Source organism: Erinaceus europaeus, chromosome 3, assembly GCF_950295315.1.
Source record: "Erinaceus europaeus chromosome 3, mEriEur2.1, whole genome shotgun sequence".
Lineage (NCBI taxonomy): Eukaryota > Metazoa > Chordata > Mammalia > Eulipotyphla > Erinaceidae > Erinaceus > Erinaceus europaeus.
The window spans coordinates 25,365,323-25,390,450 of record NC_080164.1 but is presented as its reverse complement, the minus strand read 5'-3'; the positions used below and the strand labels follow the sequence as shown (position 1 = coordinate 25,390,450).

General features: G+C 39.6%; 1 long non-coding RNA gene across 1 annotated transcript in view; it reads left to right on the top strand.

Moving 5' to 3' along the window:
* Positions 1–25,128, top strand: part of LOC132537642 (uncharacterized) — a 112,555-nt gene that overhangs the window by 8,014 nt on the left and 79,413 nt on the right. Inside the window, exon 2 of the long non-coding RNA XR_009549102.1 lies at positions 19,422–19,501. This is a non-coding gene — a long non-coding RNA (uncharacterized LOC132537642). The remainder of the gene's footprint in view (positions 1–19,421; positions 19,502–25,128) is intronic.

Here is a 25,128-nt window from a genome sequence, read left to right as displayed (position 1 = left end):
AACCTGCTGTGCTACTGCCCGACTCCCTTTGATTTTTTTTAACTTTTATTTTACACTTATTTTAGTGGATAGAGGCAGAAAGAAATTGAGAAGGAAGGAGGAGATCGAGAGGGAGAGAGACAGAGAGACACCTGTGGCACTGCTTCACTCCTTTGAATCTTCCCCCCGTGTATGGGGGGCAGGGGCTTGAACCTTGGCCCTTGCACATTGTAACATGAGCACTCATCCAGGTGTGCCACCACCCATCCCCAAGAGAGCCTTTTTAAAAAAAAACCTGTTCTTTTCTCACCATTTACTTGAACAGAATTTATCCATTTCTTCCTCCCTTTTTATACTTTAAAGTTGTCTCATATTATTATGACTTGTGTTTCTGGGTCTGTTTCATTGTGTATCACCTTGTTGAGTGTTGAATGTTTCTTGTTTTTATTTTTCTCTGTGCCATTTCTTTCAGTAGCTCTTGCAAGGGAGGTCTGTTAATGGCAAACTACTTTGGTTTTGTATGTCTGATTTTGTTTTGATTGCTCCTTCATATTTGGTGAAATATGCTTACTACCAGTACTCCTTTAAAACCTTGAATGTACCACTTCATTCTCTCTTGAACTCCATGGTTCCTGCAGAAAAATCTGATGCAAGTCTGACTATACTGTCTTTGTAGGTTATGTTCTTCTTTCCCTAACAGCTTATAATTTTTTTTCATTGTTCTTGACTCTTGATAATTTCACAGTGATGTGTCTTAATATGGGCTTATTTGGATTTAGGAGTTTAGGAGTTCTCTCTGCTTCCTGAACATCTACATTCTGACCATATCCAGATTTGGAAAAGTTTCTATTATCATTTCTTAGAGTATTATTTATGTTTCCTTCCTTCTTCTTTCTTCTCGTTCTGACACCCCTATAATACTGATATTTTTTCTAATGGAGTCTTTAATCTCTTAAAGAGTTGCTTCTTTTTACCTAAAGCTTTTTGTCTTTCTGCTTTGAAGTCAAGGGGTGTGGCCAGTTTTTCTTCTATTTCTGATGTTTTCTCTTCTATATGGGCAAGTTAACTTTCTTGACCTGCTATTTGAGATTGGAATGCATTCAAAGATGATGCTGAGTTCTGTTTTGCATATGAGTTATAACTGGGAGGAGCTTTGAAGAAGTGATGTAATATTATGGCAACTGGTATCCCTTAATCAGAGCCCTACTTGGAGATACTGGAGAGTGGGAGTGGGTGAAGGATCTCAGACCTCCTCTTCCCAGACTGCTTCCTGAAAGTGGGAACTCTATAGTGAAGTCTCAAGTCACTTCCCTGCTAGGCTTCCCAGTTGCCCTGAGTTTAGAGATTTCTGCTTCCTGGTGTCCCTGGGGTTCACTCAAGAAACTGTGACTTCCACATCTCTGAACTGCATTCCTGACCTCCTTTACTTAAGCTACTCAGTGACTGAGTGGTTCCCAGGCCCTTTAAATCTGCCATGGAATTTGAGGCAAATACAAGTATGGTACCTATAGGTAAAGCTGTGCTGCATTTCTGCTTGAATTCTTCTTGCCCTCCCTTCCTATCCTGGTTGCATATACAATCACTAGCCTTCAGATAGTGATGCTGCTCTCTGATAAAATTCATCAAATTATTTTCTTGTAATATCTGTTTTCTGTCGGTGAGCCAACTTTCTATGATTAGGTTACTGTAGCTCCACTCAGGAAGCCCTATTCATATATCTTTCTCTCTCTCCCTCTCCATATATATAAAGTTGGTCACCATGGATGAACCAAGAAACCAATTCAGATCATAGCATATCAGTGGTTGTTACTTTGTCATTCAACAACAGTACATTAAGGGAAAGGGTGAATCAGAATTATGGGATTGTTTTAAGGCCTGTAGCACCATTGAGGAGGGTAGACTTTAATGTGAGTGATTCCAAAAAGACCACTCCTTGCATCTGAGAGAAATATGGATATTTTCTATTTTAATAAAGGCTGGACTTCAACAACCCAGAAAGACACTCTCTTGACCCTGTTTCTTCCAAGGTTCATTGTGCACTCTTCCCTCTTTTATGTAGTGAGTGAGTAAGTCACAAGAGACACTACTTTTTCTAAACAGTGGAGGGGACAGAGGCCATTCCCATCTACTCCCTATGTATTAGAAGGTCAGCTGTTCACACTTTCAAGTATCTGCACATCTCTTCCATAGTAAGCATATTTACATAATGGTACAACTCACCAATTGTTATTTTCTTTCTTTTTTTAAAAAAATTATTACCACCATAGTTATCACTGGAGATTGGTGTCTGCATGAAACATCCACCACTTCCAGGAGTCATTTTCTTTTCCTTTTCTTTTTATTTGGTAGGACAGAGACAAATTAGGAGGGGATAGGGAGACACACACACACACACACAGAGAGAGAGAGAGAGAGAAATACAGCACTGCTTCACCCCTATTAAGGTTTCCTCCCTGCAGGTGGGGACTAGAAGCTTGAACCAGGGTCCTTGTACATCACAATGTATGTGCTCAACTGATTATGTCACTGCTTGAGTCTTCCTTGCTTATTTTTTATAATAAGTTTGAAAATATATAAAAATGTGAAGTGGAATCAGCAAGAGGTTAATACATATCGCAAGTTTGATCCTCACAATAGGACAAGTGACATTTTCTCTCTCTCTCATACACACACACACACACACACACACACACACACACTGAGGATGAAGATCTTTCAAAAGGAATTACATTATTATTTATAGTGGGACCCATTTTTCTTATTATATATTCTGACTGCTCTGAGAACCATGACCTGGATCTATGACCCAGTCACCCCCTCAATCCTCATGTAGATCTCCAACTGAATGCTTCTTCTGCAAAGTGGCTATTGGATTTCACAATTGTGTAAGGGACTTGTAGTTTAAAAATTGTTTTGAAGAAAGTAATGCTTATGCAAGACTGAAAGAGAAAATGATATTTCATTTCGGTATATTATATATGCCATATTTTTATCCTGATGAGTCAGTGATATTCCTGTATAATTTTAATGAATCTTTTTACCAAAGAATTATTTGTATAAATGTGTTGTTTAAAATCAATTAAGTGAAAACCAGGGCCCCTTCTGCATCTCATTATACTAGAAATCATCAAATTTGAAAATTAATATCTATATTATTCATAATCTTTATTTTAAAGAGATGGAAACTGAAATTTAATTTTAAAAAATGAGATTTGCTAATTCATCTCTCCAGAGTAAACTGTTGAAGAAATGAGAATATGAATAGGTTTAGGAGAAAGATCTTACTCTGTAACACAAATTTATGAAAATGTATATTATCCATGACTCACATATTGTAGGAACTTACATTATTCATTCCAGTGGCACTTAAAACTTCTTTTTAAGTAAAAAACATGTTCTCTTATTTTAATATGAATATTGATTTAAGCATATCCTGTCAGAAGTAAATAATTGTTAGTTTTTCTTAGCTCCAGAAATCTTAATACAAAGAAAAAATATATAGGGATTTTTTAATGCTTATGTATACATGTAAGACTTTAATTTTGAGACTGATAATAGTGAGTTATATATTGTAGGTCAGCAAATGTTTATTGTCCTTCCAAGATGCTAGATTGAGGAATTATCATATATTGCACAGAATCAGAGATAGCTTCACCTCTCCCTTACAGGAGATTCTGATTCTAAAGGGCAGAGGAGAGAGAAGCAAATGTGCAACCTTTACAGGTAACTGTAAGCTATAAAAATGGTGTTGGGGCATCAGATAAGTCCGTAAGTATAATTTTTTTGTAGAAGAGCAGATATGCCTTCATACTTTCTGGATCTAATGAGAGCATGAACCTATACCTATAACCTATAGATTCTTGAATCAGATCCTATTGATCTATGAGTGTCTGTGCTCTCACTTTCAAGACTACTGAATGCTTTTTAAAATTTTTTATTTTGAGAATTCTTTCATTCCACTCTAGGGATCTGTAAAGCAGATTCTTTACATGTCTATACATGATCTTTGAATACTCTAAAGCCCTTTAAGTAAGCCCTCTGTCTCCAGTCTCTTTCCTGGACATTGACATTGGATTGGGATGGGCCAATAGTTAGACATTTTCCTCTAGTCTCTAACAGATCCTCACACATCTTAGATCTTTAAAATATTCTTCCTTAGTGCAAAAACAGAAAGAAGAGAACAAGAAAAGCCTTCAAACTTTCATGGTGGGTGTGGTGTGGAACTATAAAATTTAATCTTATAATATTGTAACAGACTATTATTAAAAATAAAAGAGAGATAGGGAGATAGATAGACCTTCAAATGTTTAAGTGACTTATCCAGAGCTCCTTAGGACAGTGACCTACTGATCTCTGCAATTATAGGTTGCTCTGACCTTATTTCTGCTCTGGGTCTCTATGGAACACCCAATTCAAGGGACATGTGTGTATAGCTGCCTTCATTTTTCTTCATCTGTGGAGACCCATCAAGGAAGAAGGTTTCACACCCCTAGTATCTTCTTCTCCTTTCTGTTTCCACTGATACTCAGTTCCACCCAACTCCCATTTTTAGGGCATTTCTCTTTAGGGAATCAAAAGGAAAGTACAGAGAATTTTTAAGAACTTGAGGGAGCAAAGGTACTCTCTAGACACTTCTCACTTGCTAGAAAATGATCTGATTTTAATTTCCCTTCCATGATGTGACAATTGCCACAGTATGCCAGGTGTCCTGGAAAAACCCAATTAGACACAAGAGTGGGACATGTTCCTTTCAGGCATTGGAATAGTCCTCTGGATCAGTCTCTAGGGGACCCTGGACGATAATGGTGTTTGACTGGCTTAAATTTAAAAGCACCAAATGAGCTCTTGGATCGTCTGACTTTATTTGCTACTTAAATACAAAGTTCAGTCTATAAGATAGATGGTTGGGAGATGTCTTACTTTCTTGAGGGGAACTTTTATTTCAAACTAGTGTTTGAGAAAAGAGTCTGGCCCAGAGAAGAGTACAGTTCTGCATCCTAGTTTAGCTTTCTGCAATTTCCATTATACAATGAAAGAAATTTACTTCGTATTTCCCTTCTGGGAAGAATGAGTTTTTTGAAGATGATGTTGTCCAAGATGTGGCAAGAGAGGTCAAGATTCTATATATTTAAAATGCTACTGATATAATCATTTGCCTGAATCTTAGTCTTATGCTCACAAAATGAAGGTCTTCCATTAAGGAAAGTTGTCATTGTGGGGTAACCTCACAAACTCTTTAGTTTAACTCACCATGTCTTCTTGGGACCCACTTTTCTCTTGCGTGGATGCTGGGATAGCCTGAGGGTGCTTCTTCCCGAGCTAGTGCTCTCTGGGTTGGAGAGAACTCAACTGGAGCCGATATAGGCTGCTGCATGGGAGAGGGATCAGGAACTCGTGCCACACTAACTTCGCAGGAGATACACTCTGGAACTCTCGGAGCCAGAAAGCAATTTCCAAGTGTCTTTAATCAGAAGAGCAGCTGTTTTTATACTCTCCACGTAGGGTGGAAACAGGATGTGATATAGAGAGGGTGGAGCGAAAAGTGACTGGTGGAAGATCAGGGTGTGACAAGGAGAGGATCAGGGTGTGACAAGGAGAGGGGGTGGAGCAGGTGAGAATTCTACCACTAAACCACCAATGCCCTGGAGGGAAGGTGGTGCTTTATGTAAATGTAAAAGTGATTTATGTAAATAGACCAAAGCTTTGAATGGGATTAAATCTATCCCTATATAGACATATAGTTAAGCAGAAGCCAGGGGGAGCTGGCATACTATCCAACACGTGGCTGGAGATCTTGTTTACTCACAACTAACCATTCTTTAGCCTTGACAAGTGATGGACCATGCTGTCCCCTTTGTCACCCTTTTCCATCCAGCATCTCCACAACTTGTGAAGCTTCCTCTCTGTAGTTGGGGACCAGGCACTTGAACTTGGGTCTCACACATGGTAATGTGTTCATTCTACTGGCTGAGCCACTCTTCATTCTTTATTCCTTAGAACAGACAGAGGAGAAATAGCATAGCACCACTCCATCATCCATGGTGCTTTCCTGGAATTCCCCTGTCTTTCCCAGTTCAGACATACCAGACTTGGTGAATTATCTTTCAGCCCTAGATATGTTCATTTTATACTGCTAACAGTCAGTCTTGTAAGACTGAAGCATGCTCTTGAAATCTCCTTTGCATCTTGTCTCTTTTTCTGTTAGGTTGAGCCTAAAGAGTTTAATGCAGAATTTTATTTTTGCTGTGCAAATATACTATAAATCTACCCCAACCAAAAGCATTGACTGTGTTAACTAGTTGATTTATCCAGAGGATTCTAGGTATTTCACTATACAATCAATTGTGCTCTTACTAAGCCGTAAGCCAAGTTTATTGCCTTATTTATTGGATTTCATCAGAATGACTTGGTGGATAACTAGTACAGTGCCTGCCATGAGTGGTAGGGGCTGGGGTTTAATGATGAATACTGTCAGAATGATAAGGTAACCTTACACCTGAAAAACAGAACAAAGCAGAGCATAGGAAATGATGTTTTAATTTTTTATAGGCAGTAGCTATAAAATTTTTTTTGGAAGACAGAGACTTGTCTCATGAACACTTGCCTCTCTCCCTTTCAAGCAGGTGCAAGAGACAGAGTTGCCTCTTAGAGAATAGGTTTCACAGCTCCAGGCAGCCTGACTACTGTGTTTGCTTAGAGGTGTAAAGATATTCAAAGGTCATGAGCTTCTTAGTATCCCATTACTCTCCTTTCAGAATAGTTTCAGTGAGAGTCAGAAGCATTATAAAGAGACAGCTCTGCAGTCAATCTGGAGAATCAAAAGAGTCCTTACAGTCCTGCTGAGCTTTTTGCAGTCTTTCAGGGCTGAACCCTGCAAATGATTTGATTATGTTTGCTTATAGTTGCAATATTGATTGGAGTTCCAGGAGGCCAGAAAGGATCGAACTGTGCTTTACACCTCCTTGTAGTCACACAGAACAGAGTCTGTTTCTTCCACCTCACCTGCAGGGAAGAATCACCACTCTTTCTCTAAACAAAACATACCACACACCATTTTATAGATCTGAAGAGAGCTTGGAAAAAAAATAACACCTCACTGGCACAGACATACAGTCATTATTTGGTTTCCATGAAGTAGTTTTCTTCAGTGAATAAAAAGTGCTGTGTTTACACAGAATCAAGTTCTCTGAGAAAACCTCCCATTTGGTTTTGACAGGTTCACTGAGAAATTGACATGAGATACATTTATTTTCGACTGCCCAGGTAAACCCAACACAGATCCTGCTGGACTTAATATTAAGGGTTTATTTATTTATTTTTTTTATTATTATTTTTTTTTGACTTTTTTTTTTTTTTATTTAAATTTTTAATTTAAGAAAGGATTAGTGAACAAAAGCATAAGGTAGGAGGGGTACAACTCCACACAATTCCCACCACCCAATCCCCATAACCCACCCTCTCCCATGATAGCCTTCCCATTCTCTAGCCCTCTGGGAGCATGGACCCAGGGTCGTTGAGGGTTGCAGAAGGTAGAGGGTCTGGCTTCTGTAATTGCTTCCCCGCTGAACATGGGCGTTGACTGGTCGGTCCATACTCCCAGTCTGCCTCTCTCTTTCCCTAGTAAGGTGTGTCTCTGGGGAAGCTGAGCTCCAGGACACATTGGTGGGGTCTTCAATCCAGGGAAGCCTAGCCAGGGCATCCTGGTGGCATCTGGAACCTGGTGATTGAAAAGAGAGTTAACATACAAAGCCAAACAATTTGTTGAGCAAACATGGATCCCAAGATTGGAATAGTGGAGAGGAAGTGTTGGGGAGGTACTCACTGCAAACTCTAGTGTAATCCTGCTTTCAGGTATATATTTTGCAGTAGTTTATGGATACGTGTGCGCATACGCTCTCTCTCACAGAAACTGGTGTATGTCTAGGTTATGGGACTTTGTTAGAAAGTGAACTACCTGAGATGAAATTAGAGTGTACTATAAAAGGAAAGGTCTCACCCGAGTAATGAAGCTGAAGGGTTGTCATTCCACACGTGAAGTCTCTGGATACACTCTGAGGTGAAGCATGTTGTGATGGCAATCGTTGCTTTGGTTAGGTTGTGATCGGCGGATGCAATATTATTTGGTATGGATTGGGAGAAGCATACGGGAAAGTGAGCCCTATCCATGGGTGCCAGGACTGGGGGAAGTAGGGGCTCTATAGTGAAGATGTGAGGTTCCTGCTGTCTTAGGGTTCAAAAAGACAATCAATAGTTAATATTATCATCACATTATTTGTTAATTGGGTTAACTTTGAAAAGTCCCTTTGTTATGGTTTGCTGTACAGTACCCAGTATCTTGTATATAGCTGTGCTATTGGAAGCCTCCAATCTACTTGGTCTAGGCTTTTGAGAGAGTCCGCATATCAAATACGTAGCCTATATATTAAAAAGATTCAGTTTGTCTCCTGAGAACCTTTGAGACATACAATTGATTTCCCCCTCTCATATTAATTAACTACTGATTTATATGTCTACATTTTGCTAGGAGTGTACATAAACACCATTCCCATCACCAAAGGACCGTGACCCATCCCTCCCGCCCATTCCCACCCCCCACTGGCCCAGAAAGCTACATGTCTACCCCTCACCACTGGGTTTTTTCTTTGGTGCCCTACTTACAATTTGATCAGGTCCTGCTTTTAGTTTCCCTTTCAGATCTTCTAAGTCAGCTTCTGTTGATGAGTGGGATCATCCCATACTCATCTTTAACTTTCTGACTCAGTTCACTTAACATAATTCCTTCTAGCTCTGTCCAAGATGGGTCAGAGAAGGTGGGTTCATTGTTCTTGATAGCTGCATAGTATTCCATTGTGTATATATACCACAGCTTTCTCAGCCATTCATCTGTTGTTGGGCACCTGGGTTGCTTCCAGGTTTTAGCTATTATGAATTGTGCTGCTATGAACATAGGAGTACACACCTCTTTTTGGTTGGGTGTTATGGAGTCCTTGGGGTATAACCCCAGGAGAGGAATTATTGGGTCATATGGAAGGTCCATGTCTAGCCTTCTGAGGGTTTTCCAGACTGCTCTCCACAGAGGCTGTACCAATTTACATTCCCACCAGCAATGTAAAAGGGTTCCTCTGTCCCCACATCCTCTCCAGCATTTGTTGCTGCTGTCCTTTTTGATGTATGCCATTCTTACAGGAGTGAGGTGGTATCTTAGTGTTGTCTTAATTTGCATTTCTCTGACAATCAGTGACCTAGAGCAGTTTTTCATGTTTGTTAGCCTTTTGGATCTCCTCTGTGGTGAGTGTTTTGTTCATTTCCTCTGCCCATTTTTGGATGGGGTCATTTGCTTTTTTGCGGCTAAGTTTGCTGAGCTCTTTATATATTTTGGTGATTAGTTTCTTGTCTGATGTCTGGCATGTGAAGATCTTCTCCCATTCTGTGAGGGGTCTCTCTGTTTGTTTAATTGTTTCTTTGGATGTGCAGAAGCTTTTCAATTTGATGTAGTCCCATTGGTTTGTTTCTACTTTGGTCTTCCTTGCAATTGGGTTTGATTCATCAAAGATATCCTTGAGGTGTAGATGGGAAAGTGTTTTACCAATGTTTTCCTCTAAGTATTTGATTGTTTCTGGTCTGACATCTAGGTCTTTGATCCATTTGGAGTTGATTTTTGTTTCTGGTGAGATAAAGTGGTTCAATTTCATTCTTCTGCATGTTTCAACCCAGTTTTCCCAGCACCATTTATTGAAGAGAGCCTCCTTCTTCCATTTAATCCTTTGGGCCCCCTTATCAAAGATTAGATGCCCATAGGTGTTGGGATTTACTTCTGGGCTTTCAATTCTGTTCCACTGGTCTGTGTGCCTATTTTTGTTCCAGTACCATGCTGTTTTGATGATGATGGCTTTATAATATAGTTTAAGGTCTGGGAGTGTGATGCCTCCATTTCTGTTTCTTTTCCTCAAGATGGTTTTGGCAATTCTAGGTGTTTTCAGGTTCCAGATAAATGATTGTAGTGTTTGTTCTATTCTCTTAAAGAAGCTTGGTGGAACTTTGATGGGTATTGCATTAAATTTGTATATGGCTCTGGGGAGAATGTTCATTTTGATGATATTTATTCTTCCAATCCATGAGCATGGGATATCTTTCCATTTCTTGGTATCAGTTTCTATCTCCTTGAGTAGCGACTCATAGTTTTCAGCATACAAGTCTTTCACTTCTTTGGTCAACTTTATTCCTAGGTATTTGATTGATTTTGCTGAAACAGTGAATGGGAGTGATTTCTGGATGTCTTCTTCTTCAGATTTAGTGTTTGCATAAAGAAATGCCACTGATTTTTGTACATTGATTTTGTAGCCTGATACCTTGCTATATTGCCTAACAACTTCCAGTAATTTTCTACTGGATTCTTTAGGTCTTTCTATGTATACTATCATATCATCTGCAAATAGTGAGAGCTTGACTTCTTCCCTTCCAATCTGTATCCCTTTGATTTCTTTCTCTTGCCTGATTGCTATGGCAAGAACTTCCAATACTATGTTGAAGAGTAACGGTGACAGTGGGCAGCCCTGTCTAGTCCCTGATCTGAGGGGGAATGCTTTCAGCTTCTCTCCATTGAGTATGATGTTGGCTGTAGGTTTGCTATATATAGACTCCACTATCTTGAGGAGTTTCCCATCTATTCCCATTTTTTGTAGAGTTTTGAGCATGAATGGGTGTTGGATTTTGTCAAAGGCTTTCTCTGCATCTATTGAGATAATCATGTGGTTTTTGGCTTTGCTTTTATTGATGTGATGAATGACATTGATTGATTTACGGATGTTGAACCAGCCTTGCATTCCTGGGATGAATCCCACTTGGTCATGATGAACAATCTTTTTGATGTGTTGCTGTATCCGGTTGGCCAAGATCTTGTTTAATATTTTGGCATCTATGTTCATCAGAGATATTGGTCTGTAGTTTTCCTTTTTTGTTCTGTCCCTATCAGCTTTTGGTATCAGGGTGATGTTGGCTTCATAAAAGGTGGAAGGGAGTATTCCTGTTTCTTCAGTCTTATGGAATAGCTTAAGAAGTATGGGTATTAACTGTTTCCTGAAAGTTTTGTAGAATTCGTTTGTGAAGCCATCTGGTCCAGGACTTTTGTTGTTGGGGAGATTCTTAATAACGGTTTCAATTTCTTTGTCTGTGATTGGTGCATTTAGATTTTGTAGTTCTTCTTGGTTCAGTTTTGGAAGTGCATAGGTTTCTAGGAATTGTTCCATTTCTTCCAGATTCTCTAGCTTGGTGGCATATAGTTCTTTATAGAAGTTTCGCAGAATTCTCTGGATTTCTGTGGTTTCAGTTGTGATATCTCCTGTATCGTTGACAATTCTATTAATTTGAGTCTTCTCTCTTTTTTGTTTGGTGAGTCTGGCTAGGGGTTTGTCAATTTTGTTTAATCTTTCAAAGAACCAACATTTGGCTTCATTGATCTTTTGTATGGTTCTTTTATTTTCGATGTTGTTTATTTCTGCTCTAACTTTAGTGATTTCTGTCCTTCTGGTTGCTTTAGGGTTCCTTTGTTCCTCTTCCTCTAAGTCCTTGAGGTGTGTAGTAAGTTCGTTCATTTGGGCTTCTTCTTGGTGTTTAATATGTGATTGTATAGCTATAAGTTTCCCTCTCAGTACTGCTTTAGCTGTGTCCCAAATATTTTGATAGGTTGTGTCTTCATTTTCATTAGTTTCCAGGAACATTTGAATTTCCTGTTTGAGTGAGTGTCTGACCCAGTGGTTCTTAAGGAGCATGTTGTTTAGTTTCCAAATTCTATGTCTTTTAATAATTTTCTGTTTGTTGTTAAAAGTTAGTTTTACTCCACTGTGGTCTGAGAAGATACTTGGGATGATTTCAATGCTCTTGAATTTATTGATGCTGTCTTTGTGACCTAACATGTGGTCTATCCTTGAGTATGTGTTGTGTGGATTTGAAAAGAAGGTGTATTCCAGTTTTTTGGGGTGGAGGAGTCTGAAAATGTCCAAGAGGTCTAGTCTGTCAATCTCTTCATTCAATTCTCTTATATCTTTATTGGTTCTCTTCTTTGTTGATCTGTCTAAGTGTGAGAGTGGGGTATTGAAGTCTCCCACTATTATTGTATTACTATTGATGTATTTTTGAAATTCTTTCAATAGGTGTTTAATGTATTTAGATGGTCCCTCGTTGGGTGCATAGATGTTAATAATTGTTAAGTCTTCTTGGCTGATTGATCCTCTTATCATTATGTAATGTCCTTGCCTATCTTTTATTACTTTATTTAATTTAAAATCTATCGTGTCTGAGATGAGAATGGCTGTTCCTGCCCTTTTTTGTGGACCGTTAGCCTGTATGATAGTTTTCCATCCTTTCACTTTAAGTCTGTGTTTATCTTGTTGTGACAGATGGGATTCTTGCAAGCAGCATATGGTTGGGTTATGTTTTCTGATCCATCCCCCCACCCTGTGCCTTTTGATGGGTGAGTTTAAGCCATTGACATTTATTGATATTATGGATTTAATGTATTGTAGTGCCATTGTTCTAAAAAACAATTTGTTTGCTCTGATATATTACAAGTATTATAGTGATGTTCTTGTTTATAAGAGGTCTTTTAATACCTCTTTCAGGGCCGGCTTGGTGATAGTTGCCTCCTTTAACTGTTGTTTGTCTAAGAAGGTTTTGATCCCTCCATCTAGCTTGAATGAAAGTCTAGCAGGATATATAATCCTTGGTTGAAACCCTTTTTCATTCAGGGCTCGATAGATATCTTGCCACTCCCTTCTGGCTTTTAGAGTTTGAGTTGAAAAATCTGCAGAAAGTCTTATGGGTTTTCCCCTGTATGTGACTTTTTGTTTCTCTCTTGCAGCCTTTAGGATCCTTTCTTTATCCTTACTTCTTCTCATTGTGACTATGATGTGTCTTGGTGTTTTCAGGTCTGGGTTGATTCTGTTTGGTACTCTCTGGGCCTCTTGCACCTTGATATCCTTTCTGTTATTCAGGTCTGGGAAATTTTCTTGTATTATTTCCTCTAGGATGTTTGCTTCCCCTTCCTCTCTTTCTTCCTCTGGCAGGCCAATTATACGAATGTTACTTCTTTTGAGATCATCCCATATGTCTCTGTTGTTGTTTTCAGTGTCTCTCAATCTCTTTTTAAGCTCTTTCACCTCTTTCTTAGTTTTCTCTAACTCATCCTCTGTCTGACTAATTCTGTTTTCTGCTTCTGTTAGTCTGCTTTCCCTTGCCTCAGCTTCTTTCTTCATTACAGCTATTTCAGCTTTCAGTTCTCTAATTGTCTCAAGATAATCAGTATTTTCCTTGGGGGTCTCAACTGTTGTTTCCCTAATACTGCCATTTCTTTCCTCCAATGTTGTTTTCATTTCTGTGATTAATAAGTTTATTATTGCTTGCATACTTTTCTTATCTATGGTTACTTCTGACTGATTTGTGGTTTCTTCTGGGCTCTTGTCTTCATTCATTGGGGTAGCAGTTTTATTTGTTTTTAATCTACCCATTTTTTTTTTTAATTTATGTGTTTCTCTCTTTTTTTTTTTTTTTAATGTTCTGTTGTTCCTCAGTTGTTGTGTTTTGAGCACAAGTAACACTGTACTAAATACCTTTATGACAATTGCACTCACCAACCTCCGGAATAACCGTAGCAACTGAAGTAAGTATTGAAGGAGTTTAATCGTTACCAGTTAGCCAAACAATTTCTCCAGTCCGTGAAAAAATAGTAACCAAATCCCAGTGAAGAAAGAGAAAAGGAAGAGAGGATAGCAAGAATAGACAGTTATGCAAATTTACTATCCAGTGTATATTCTAAGGGTAACAAGAGTGTAAAGGGAACTAGAGCAGAGATACACACATAGAGAGTCCACTCTGGGTCAGATTTCTTCCCCAAAGTAATTCACAAATTCAGAAAGGCAAAGAAGAAAGAAGTGTATGACAAGATTAAAAAAAAAAAAAAAAAGAGAGAGAGATTGAGAGAGATAAGAGAGAGAAAAGGGAGAAGATAGGAAGAAGAGTTGTAATTAAAGAGCAGTGCGAGGAACTTCCCAAATGTGTATCAGTGAATTAACAAAAAAAAAAAAAAAAAAAAACCCTGTTTGGTGGTATGGGGTATCCTGCTAGTAGCTGGTCCCAGGCACTGCTTATGGGGGGAGGGGGGGCGGCGGGAAGGATGTATGCTTGAAAATTAAAAGGAAGAAAAAAGAATTTTTTCCCCCTACTCTAATTCTTAACCCAAATTAAGTTATAGAAACATCCTTGGTATGACCGTTATGGCCCCTTATTGGATGGCCTGCTAAAGGCAGAAAATCCTATTGTTTACACGAGATGTGTCCGGAGCTCAAAGGCTGGCCGCTTCTGCTTCTCCGGGCGCCATTTTCCGGGAAACCCCGCCCTCCAGACTTTTTTAAAGGATTTCTCAAAAATGAAAACTAGCTCCAAGTCCTTTGATCCAATGAGAGCTATACTCAAGAAGTCTTTGGATCCACCCTCAGGGTCGCGGTGGACCCTGGCAACTCCCAAGAGGCAGCCCCCGAGCTAAAGTGCTCTCTCCGGGTCCTCTGCCCACTGCGCTCTGCAACCGGCGGAGGAGCCGCCTTCCCGGGCGGGCGGAGGACAATGCCCGGCGCACTCGCCTTGCCTGGCGCCGCCTGGGAATTCTGGCGCCCCGCTAGTCCGTGTCACCTTTGCTCTAATTGTTAACCCAAATTAAACTGTAATAACTTCTTTGGTGCCCCCCCCCCTTTATTGACTGGCCTGCTAAAGGCAGAAAATCCTACCTTTGCCGACGATGCTATCAGAGCACTCGCTGTTAGCGACTTCTCAGGCCGTCGCCATATTACCTCCCCCTCTAAAAATGAAGGGTTTATTTTAAGTGCGATATAGAGCCACAGGTTGAGGAGGGGGAATGGTTTTAGGCACTTTTTGTTTTTTTGCTTTTGCTTTCCCATCAAATACCATAGAGAAATTGCTTTCTAAAACACGCATGTCTTGGGGTCAGAGAAGATCCTACCATGAAGGAGTAAGTTAGTGTTTCTAGGGAATCACAGGTGTGAGCTGATCAATAGCAGGGGAAAATGCACGTCAACAAACAGCCTGAGCATTCTGTGCCCACCTTGCAAACATTTGAAGCAGTGTTATAGAAGAAGGTCAAGGAGAAGAGGATGTGTGATAGAGACTGGGCATGTGGTGGTTTAATGGTTCCTTAAGTTTCCATTTCTTGTGATTTCACAACTCGGTGTGCCACCCCCCAGATTGCTTGCTCTCTCTGGAGAGTCAGCAGCAAGTTTCCAGCAGATGTGTCCAGTACTGGGCTGTCTGATTCATTGCCTGTGCTAATGTACAAGGGAAAAAGTGGCTGTAAAAAGAGAATCAAAGGAGAAAAAAGGAAGGAAGGTAGGGAGGAAGGAAGGAAGGAAGCAGGAAGGAAGGGAGAAAAAGAAATGAAGGAAGGAAAAAGGAAAAAAAAAGGAGAGCTTATTCATTCATGTGTATCTACCATCTGTAAAAGCTTTGGGTTTGAGCTCTTGTACCATATAGAAGCATGGTATCATCTGCTGTAAAGGAAACTCCACAGATGGTGAAACAGTGCTATCATCTCCCTCTCTCTCTCTCTCTCTCTCTCTCTCTTTCTTTCTCTCTCTAGGATATAATTCTAGTTCCGACAGTTCACTCTGTGCTTCCTAATTAGCTTCTTGTTTTTTTCTTTATTGAGGGATTAATGGTTTACTATCGAAAGTAAAATATAATAGTTTGTACATGTATAATATTTCCATATCATTATACAACCCCCACTAGGTCCTCCTCTGCTATCACCTCTATCTCTCTCTCTCTCTCTCTCTCTCTCTCTTGCTTGCTGGAGTTAGGTGCTGGCACTATGAATCCACCATTCCCTGTGGCCATCCCCACCACCTAATTTTTATTAGATAGAACAGAGAGAAATTGATAATGAAGGGGAGATAGAGAAGAAAGGAAAGACACCTGCAGACTTGCTTCACTATTTGTGAAGCAGGACCCCCTGCAGGTGGGGAACAGGTGTTCAGATCTGTTAAGCATCTGGTAATATGTGCGCTTAACCAGGTGCACCACTGCCCTACCCTTGCCACTTTCTTTCTCTGTATCTATCTTTCTGACTTGATATATATTAAAGAAAATAATGGAAGGAAGAAAGTTTTTCTGGGAGACTCATGCTTTCTTTTTGAAATTTTGTTTGTTTATTTTAATTTAGTTATTATTTATTGGATAGAGACATAGAGAAATTGAGAGGGAAGGGGAAGAAAGAAAGAGACACCTACAGCACTGCTTCACTGCTTTGAAGCTCCGTCTTCCAGATAGGTAGGAACCAAGGACTTGAACCCAGGAACTTAGACATTATAACATGTGTGTCCAAGCAGATGTGCCACTGCCAGGCCCTGATTCATGCTTCCTTAGGGAAATAAGAAGGACAAGATGAAAAGAGGTTTCATGTGCCTTTATTTTGAAAATGGTTTTTTATTTGTGTTTGCTAACTTCCATAATAATGCAGTAACTTTGGCATGACAGCTATATTGTATGAAAGAAAATGTGATTCAACTATAATGGTCTTGAATTATTTGTGAACAAAACAAACATTTGATAAAAGATAGAGAAAACCACTTTGCTATGGCCCCCATACAAATCGCAGAACAGAAGGCATGGAAAATGCCTTTAGTGAGAGAACACTGAACAAAGGTCCTCACTGAACTGCCAGGTCGTTGATGAATGTAAACATCTCAAGGACAAGGCTTTTTTCTAAGCTCTTCTTCCTTTATCCAGTGTCTAATTTTGATGTGTATTCAATAAATACTTTATTGAATGAATAAGCTGCATCCCCAAGTCTCACTGGTGTAGATGGATGTTTTCAAGACAAATTTCTTTCATATGTTAAAAGGGATGTTGGGAACTGTTGGTATGCTTCTAAATCCTGCTTATAAGACCTTCTGTTTTGATCATCACATTAGGTTCGCTTGTATTACTTACGATGTATTCTATTTACATAACCACTGTTAACTAAGCACTCCCCTGCCTCCGAGACATTGGTTTAATCCTCACTGGTTCGTATTTTTCCCTTCTCCCCACCCCCTATCCTACGTACTTCATTGTTCCTGATTCTTCCGCCTCAGGAGAGATGCAGGACAGAATTGTGTTGTGATTGGAAGAGACTAGATTGTTGAATCGCATCTCCACTCGTCAATAAAGAGATACTGCTTCCCAGCTCAGCCATGAGTCCCTGGTCGTCTCTCTCCTGTCCGAGAAGCTAGCACAGCAGGGAACCAGATTGCTGCAGCAGAGACAAAACAAGAAGGAAATAGAACAGGGGGCTCATGGCAGGGATGTTCTAGGCTTGCTATGTTGGCAAGGCAGCTTAGTTGTAAGACCTCCATGGTAGATCAGATGGCTCTCAAGGACCCTGTACTGAACTCCAGCTTTTCTAGCATAGAGATCATCCTTTCTCCCCATTTCATTACCAAAAGCCCTTTCCAAGCTGCAAGATTTCTGATGGTGAAAACTCATCTTGGGATACTGCCTGACCATGGCCCTATAACCCCAGCATCTCTGCCCACAACTCCCCACCCCATATTGAATATAAACCATCTCTGACTTGGGAAAATGATTTTATGGTGGTGGGGTGGAGTTTTCCCAAACCTATTTGCAAATTACCTTTTAACCTATCTCTGGCATGTAAATTTCATGCATCAGGATTTCCTGCAAATGAAATACCTGGAAAAAGAAAACTTTCCTTTGTGGAGTGAGGAGTGTGCCTGTGGGCTTGGAACTACCTACATGCACTCATGTTGCTATAGGTTTTGTAAGGGAGAGAGGAGAGAAGTCTGGAAGCTTTGGTTCATAGAGAAGTGGAGGAAGGACTTGGAAGGGCTCAGAACATTGGTAACCTTCAAATTTGGCCAGCTTCTACCGTCAGTGAACTATGTGACTATGACAGGGTGCTGAACAGGGCTTTCCTCGCACTAAGGTGACACATATTTCTTAACATTCCTACTAACACAATACAAAAAAAAAACAACAACAAAAAACACCAATCAGCTTTATTCTCCATGCAGGTGATTGTAAATGAGGGAAAAGTCTCTGTGTCTGCTTTCCAGTTATGAACTTACCTTAGTCCTTCCTTTTCCCCATCTTTTCTCTGTGCCTACTTGCCATTCCAATATTTTCTGACCTTTTTTCGAGACTCGATTGTGAAGATGCTAGGTAACCTGGGGGTGTACTGGACATACTTCCTGCCTTCATGGAAATATAGGTTAATATAGGTTATGCTACTTAAGACAAAATAATAGCAGATAAATAGTGAGATCATAAATTTGTTCTATTTTTTGTATGCATGATATTTGAAACATTCCAGAATGTGTAATGTTCTTCATACTCAGCAGTCACATAGAGACAGGAGAGAGGTGGTGGAGCACCTAGAGAGGGGTCACTAGCTTAAAGGATGTCTGCCTGACAGCACAGGTCAGAGCGCAGCTTTGTGTGCAGGGGGTCAGTTATTCTTAACATGGAGACAAAGAGAAGCAGTAAGTTCATGGTCAGGTGTCTAAGGTGAAGCAGGGAGTCTGGTGATGGGCATAAACCACAGGAAAGAGACTCAACTTGCAATGAGGCAGCAGAGCTTCTCTTGTCCCAGGGACTTTTGCAGTTTCATCTTCATTATTTCAATTAACTTTCACAACCACCCTAAATGGCATGCATTTTCCCTCCCTCCTCTTTCCACATGCAGAAAATGAAACCAAGAGAAAGATTCACGCCTTGTCTAAGTTAAACTGTGACTGCAAACACAGGGCTGTCTGACTCACACATTTCTCTGGGATTTGGGAGGTTACAAAAGGTGACGGGGGCATCTGGGAAAATAAATAGGAGGATTAGATAAGAATCTCTTTGGCTCCCTTTTTTCTAGTATGAGAATTAGGTGAGAGACGACTTTGTTGTTTCATTCTAAATAAAAAAAATAGACAAGTTATTTTAATATTCATCAATCGCTAACTAGTTAATTTTTCATGAAAATTCTTAAATTTATCTGAATCTTAACCACCACTTGATAGATTCTGATATAACCACATAGCCCCGAGTTGAAAATTGATCATGACTAGTCTAACATAGTTATGAATCCAATCTAAACAACATTTTATATATGTTTTTTACCAATAAGTAAGGTGAACCATTTACTTCTCTCCAACTAGTTAATTGAATATTTTAGAAGAATTTGTAATTGCAATGTTATTGTCTTGCCATTCCTTAGTGCTTAGCCCTCTAATTTGAGATCTACTGAAGGGCAACATTTGTAAATTAGAAACATAATTGAAATCTACTGCTGAATAAATTGATGTTTACCGCTACATAAAATTAGTGCAACCGTTTTAAATGGTATGGAATCAATTTTCTTCTCACTTCACTGACTTCCTGTTTTTCTTTGGTAGAAATATAGTTGGAGATGACCCCCAGGAAAAAAAAAAAAGAAAACTTCTCCTTCAGTGTGTTCCCCACTGAGCAGCAAGAGGTAAGAAAGTTTGTTTTGGAGTGCTATGGCCTATCATCAAGTTAAGCCTTCTCTGCTTCCCTAAATTTTATCTTCTTTATGCTAGATTATTTATTTATTTTTTAAATATTTATTTATTCCATTTTGCTGCCCTTGTTGTTTTATTGTTGTAGTTATTACTGTTGTTATTGATGTCGTCGTTGTTGGATAGGACAGAGAGAAATGGAGAAAGGAGGGGAAGACGGAGAGGGGGAGAGAAAGATAGACACCTGCAGACCTGCTTCACTGCCTGTGAAGCGACTCCCCTGCAGGTGGGGAGCTGGGGGCTCGAACCGGGATCCTTATGCCGGTCCTTGCGCTTCATGCCATGTGCGCTTAACCCACTGTGCTACCGCCCAACTCCCTATGCTAGCTTATTTTATGAGAGAGAAAGAGATATCTCAGTCAGAACACTGGTCAGTTCTGGCATTTGCAGTACCTCACATCAAACCTGGGACCTCCAGCAAGCAAGTGCTTTGTTCTACCACCAAGATGCCTCCCTTGTCCTGTTCCCCTGAGTTTTAGACAAAGCTGAGTTTTGAAATATTACTGACTCAATAGTGTCTGAATAGTATTTTCAAAACTGAATAACTGAAAGATGGGAACAGAGTAAATTTACACAGAGTTTAGTATGAAAACAAGGCTGAATCCGTTGGTTTTGTGTTATAAATTAAATTATAAATTTTGGAAACAAATGAACTCTACAAAGCACTGCAAGAAGAATGAAAAGACAGGTCACAGATTGAAAGAAAATATTTGCAAATCACAATTTTGATATATAACCAGAATGTACTTACATAAACACTAAAACAGTCTCTAGACAAAAGAAAACAAACAGCCCAGTGAAAAACAAAGATCAAAAGAGATGTCTCACCAATAAAGACAGGCAGGTGGAAAATAAACACATGAGAAGATGCCCTCTGTCATTTGTCATCATGGGAATGTAAATTGAAAGAGTGAGATAGGAGCTGGGCAGTGACACACGTGGTTGAATACACACATTACAGTATGCAAGGACCTGAGTTCAAGCCCCTAGTCCCCACCTGCATCATAAATGGTGAAGCAGTGCTATAGGTGTCTCTCTCCCTCTCTTTTTCTATGTCCCCATTCCCTCTTGATTCCTCTTTGTCTCTATCTAGTAAATAAATAAATGAAAATATAAAAATGTTCAGGACAATTTTTAAAATCTAAAAAAGAATGAAATAGGTGGGAGTAGATAGCATATAGTAATATCAACAGACTCTCATACCTGAGGCTCCAAACTTCCAGTTCAATCCCTTGCACCACCATAAGCCAGAGCTAAGCAGTGCTCTGGTAAAAAAAAAAAAAATACAAACCACTGCATAGATATTAGAATTTCTAAAATAGGAGCTGGGTGGTGTCACACCTGGTTGAGGGCACATGTTACAATGCACCAGGACCCCAGTTTGAGCCTCTGGTCCCTACCTGCAGGGGGAAAGCTTTGCAAGTGGTGAGGCACTGTTGCAGGTGTCTCCCTGTGTCTCTTCCTCTCTATCAGGGTGATACCACTTAACTCTTGATTTCCAGCTATGTTGGTATACATGAGACCCTTTCTATTTCATTTGGTTTTAATCCCCCCTGCTTAACACTATTCTATTTACATAACCACTTCATTCTATTTACTGTTAACAAGTTCCACCCTCCCTCCAGGGCATTTGTAGTTCAGTGATAGGATTCTTGCCTAATCTGCCCCCTCCTTGTCACACTCTGATTTTTACCAGTCACTTTTCTCTCCACCCTCTCTATGTCACATCCTGTTTCCACCCTACTTGGCAAGTATATATAAAGACAGCATTGTGAGTTTTAGAGTACTTTACCTTGAGTTTAGCTTAGCTCGTCTTAGATTGTGCTGCGTCCTGCATGAATAAAGAGATACTGCCTACAGCTCAACCATAAGTCCCTGGTCATCTGTTACCCGCCCGTGAAGCCAGCCCGGAGAAAACAACATAACCCTTCGAAAACAACACAGCTATCTCTATACAATAATGAATATAATAAAAATATATTAAAATAAATAATAATAAAGAATTTCTAAGATTAAAACAAGGACAATAGCAGTTGTTAGTGAGGTTGTGGAGTAATGGTGAATCTCATGCATTGCTTGTGGGAATGCAAAATGGTGCAACTGATTTGGAAGACAGTAGTTTCTTAAAAAAGCTAAAGGTAGTCTGACCACATATTCTACGAGAAACTTACTCAACTGACTTAGGTACCTCAGGCAAGAAAGTATTTTTTGCAAAACTATTATGTTATCTCTCCCCCAGCCCCCAACTGACTTGGAAAGCTATCCTTACACACAAGAAAAAACATGAAATTATATATATATATATTTGCAGTTTTATTCATAATCATCCCAAACTGTAAGAAGCTAAGATCATTTCTTAGAGGACAAGATTGACAGTATCTAACCAGGCAATGAAATATTATTTGGTGGGAAAAAGATACAAACTTTCAAGACACAAAAAGGTATAGATGAAACTTAAATGCACATTTCTAAATGAAAAAAGTGGATGGAGTATGAATAGGTGAAGCACTGGGTCTTTACATTGAAAGCTAGATATTATTCTGTATGGTACTATAATTGTAGGCATTTGATACCATATAATTATAAAAATCCACAGAACTTTACACTGCAAAGAACAAATCTTATTGTATGCAAAAAAGTGGTTAGGAAGTTAAGGGATATTTGGATAGAAAGCAAACTGTGACAAAAGAACAAAATTGTATTACAAATATATTATATAAAGTCATTGGTGGGGATGAAATGGAGGATTTATTGTTCAGTGGGATAATGTTTTGATTGGAGATTAAATTTTGGGTGTAGACAGCTGTGTGGTCAGGCTTATACAACATTGTGAATGTATTTAATGCCAAAGAGCTACATTGCTACAAGTGATTAAAACAAATGTGCTGCTGTATCCTGGATAGGGTTTGGAACAGAAAAATCATATCAGGGAAGTTCTAGAGGAAGAAAAAAATAGACAGGCTTCAGTTAATAACATTCTATCAATACTGCGATGCTATTTTCCTTTTGACAACTGCACATTTTCATATAAGATCTCAACAGCAGATGGTACTGGGTAGTGGGTACTGGGGGACTTTTGTACTCTTTGAACCTTCACTGTTACTCCAAATCCATCCTATAATTAAGTAAAAGAGACTGATTTATAAAGATCATTTTATTGAGGATATAATGGTTTATAGGATAGTTGTTGGCACATGGGTACAACCTCCCATCTTCCCCTGGTAGGTGTCTGAACACCACTCCCACCACCCACTCGAGCCTATCTCCACAATTTGCACTGTTCACCTTCCCCTGATTCCCTCCACTCCCATCTTTCCTCCTCCAGAGTCCCTTAATTACTTGCAAGACACTCTGTCCATCATTTGACTTCCAGGTTTGGTGGGCATTACGCCAGCTCCCCTGCATTGCTTGATAGTATGATCTATTTACATGATCATTGTTTTGCCTGAGATCTGCCCTGCCTGCAAGGTATTGGTTAATCCCACTGGTTAGAACCTTTGCAACAGCTGCTATGGAAGCTTTCTACCTTCACACTCTTTTCTCCATCACCTCTTCTAGCCATTCCCTTTGCCCACTGGCCACTTCCGGTAAAAGATATATATAAAGGCGTTGTCTCTGGTCAATAAAGGCATTGCATTGTGTTCCTGCTCTGCCATGAGTTCCTGGTCTCTTCTCTCTTCGGTGACGCTAGCCCGGCTTTCTGGCACCTGAAGAGGGACCCTGGCTTCACAGGCAAGCAACAGACGTATGAAGGCACTCTAGATAAGTGTACGGCCTTGGCTGTCTGCAGCCTTATGTTTTATGAAAGCTCTGTGATTCTTTTTTTCCCTCTTACTATTTTTCTGAGACCCTTCCTCCATAGTCGACCTTCCTCCTTATGAAGAGTTTTCTCAAACCCTCTACACTTTTTTCATGAGACAGTTTCTCTGTCTCTGGAACATTTTGCTCTGGGCTACACCTTGGTTCCTCATGACTGGGATTATAGACTGTAGAGCTTGGGAGATGCACAGAGATTTCCCCTGGGACTTCCTGGACTCCCTATCCCATGTCTCCTGTGGAGAAGGGCGACTCTAACTTGCAGAGCCTTCTCCAGAACCTTGGCAGTCCCCAAGACTGGAGACACATGGTTAGTTCTACCATCTTGACCCGATTCTTCCTTCTATGGGAAAACATTTTTGGGAATGGGTGCCTGCAGCAATCCTGGAGGAACAGTTAGAACCAGCCTAACTGGGGTTTTGAAACCCTTTTTGAAGTAGGATGTCCTCCGGAATTCATAATGTGACATGGCGAAATCTGAAAAATCTAGTTCACAGAGCCCAAAAACAAAACCTCCCTACCATTTCTCTCTTCCCCCCTCGCTCTCTCTGAAAATCTTAAACTTGCTGTCTGCCCCCTCTGCTTCCAGTTGTGTTTTGTAAGTGAATGATTTGAGTGACTGAAATTTTTTGTATGACCCATTTTGCTCAGAGTACTCTGACACTTAATTGACTTTATTTAAAAATGTTGGACACAGCCATGATTTCTAGAGATGTCCAGAAACAGTCCAAAAATTTTTTTTTTCCTCTTTTGATTTTTTTTAAGTCTTGGTATAAATGTGAAAAGTTTAATCTTAAACTGTGTAAGGGCAGAGGGTAGATAGCATAATAGTCATGCAAAGAGGCTCTCCTGCCTGAGGCTTCAAAGTCCCAGATTTGATCTCCTGCACCTCCATAAGCCAGAGCTAAGTGCTGCTCTGGTAAAAACAAACAGACAAACAAACAAACAAAAAACCAAACAAAAGCTGTGTGAGTAAAATAAGACAGTATAGATCTAAATTTGTGTTTGACATGATATGTCCTTGTAACAAAAGTTTTCTCCTCTTGTGTGCTATAGACTACATGTTTATGTGTGTGTGTTTGACATTTGGTAAACATTAACGTTAAGGTTAAAAGTGTAACTTTGAAGCTACATTCTTACTAGGTAAAGTTAAATGAAGGAGTTTCCAACATGATTCTCATAAAGGTAAAATTAATTTGCGTTTTAAAGTCTAAGGTAAAAATTAGTTAAAAATCAATATATTTTAACTAAATTTGGTCTGAGGATCCTGCGCACACCTAGGGTGTGTCTCCATCTTAAATGGGTGTAATAAAAGAGAGAAAAGAAGTTATTGATATGTAAAGCTCTCAAATACTTTCTTAATTAAAGAGGTAGAGCAAGCCTGGGTGAGTGATAGATCACACAATGGTTATGCTAATGATTCTCATGCCTGAGGCTTGAGAATGGTTCTTCTGTTTACCTTTCCATATCTTATTGAGCTTAGACTGTTTAAACAACCTTAAAATCTTACTAGAAAGGACTTCCAAAATTATAAAGGTACTTAAACCAATTATAATCATTGAGTTATAAATTATAGTAAACTTCTAATTTGTTACAAGTTTTTTCTTCACAAGTAAGTGATTACAGCTATGTCAAGCCTTCACATGAAGAAGCATCTGCTCATACGGAATCCCCAGAAATCCATTTGGACCCCTGTCCTCTGACATCGCCCACAACTAAATCCCCCCCCGAAACCAATGATGTGACC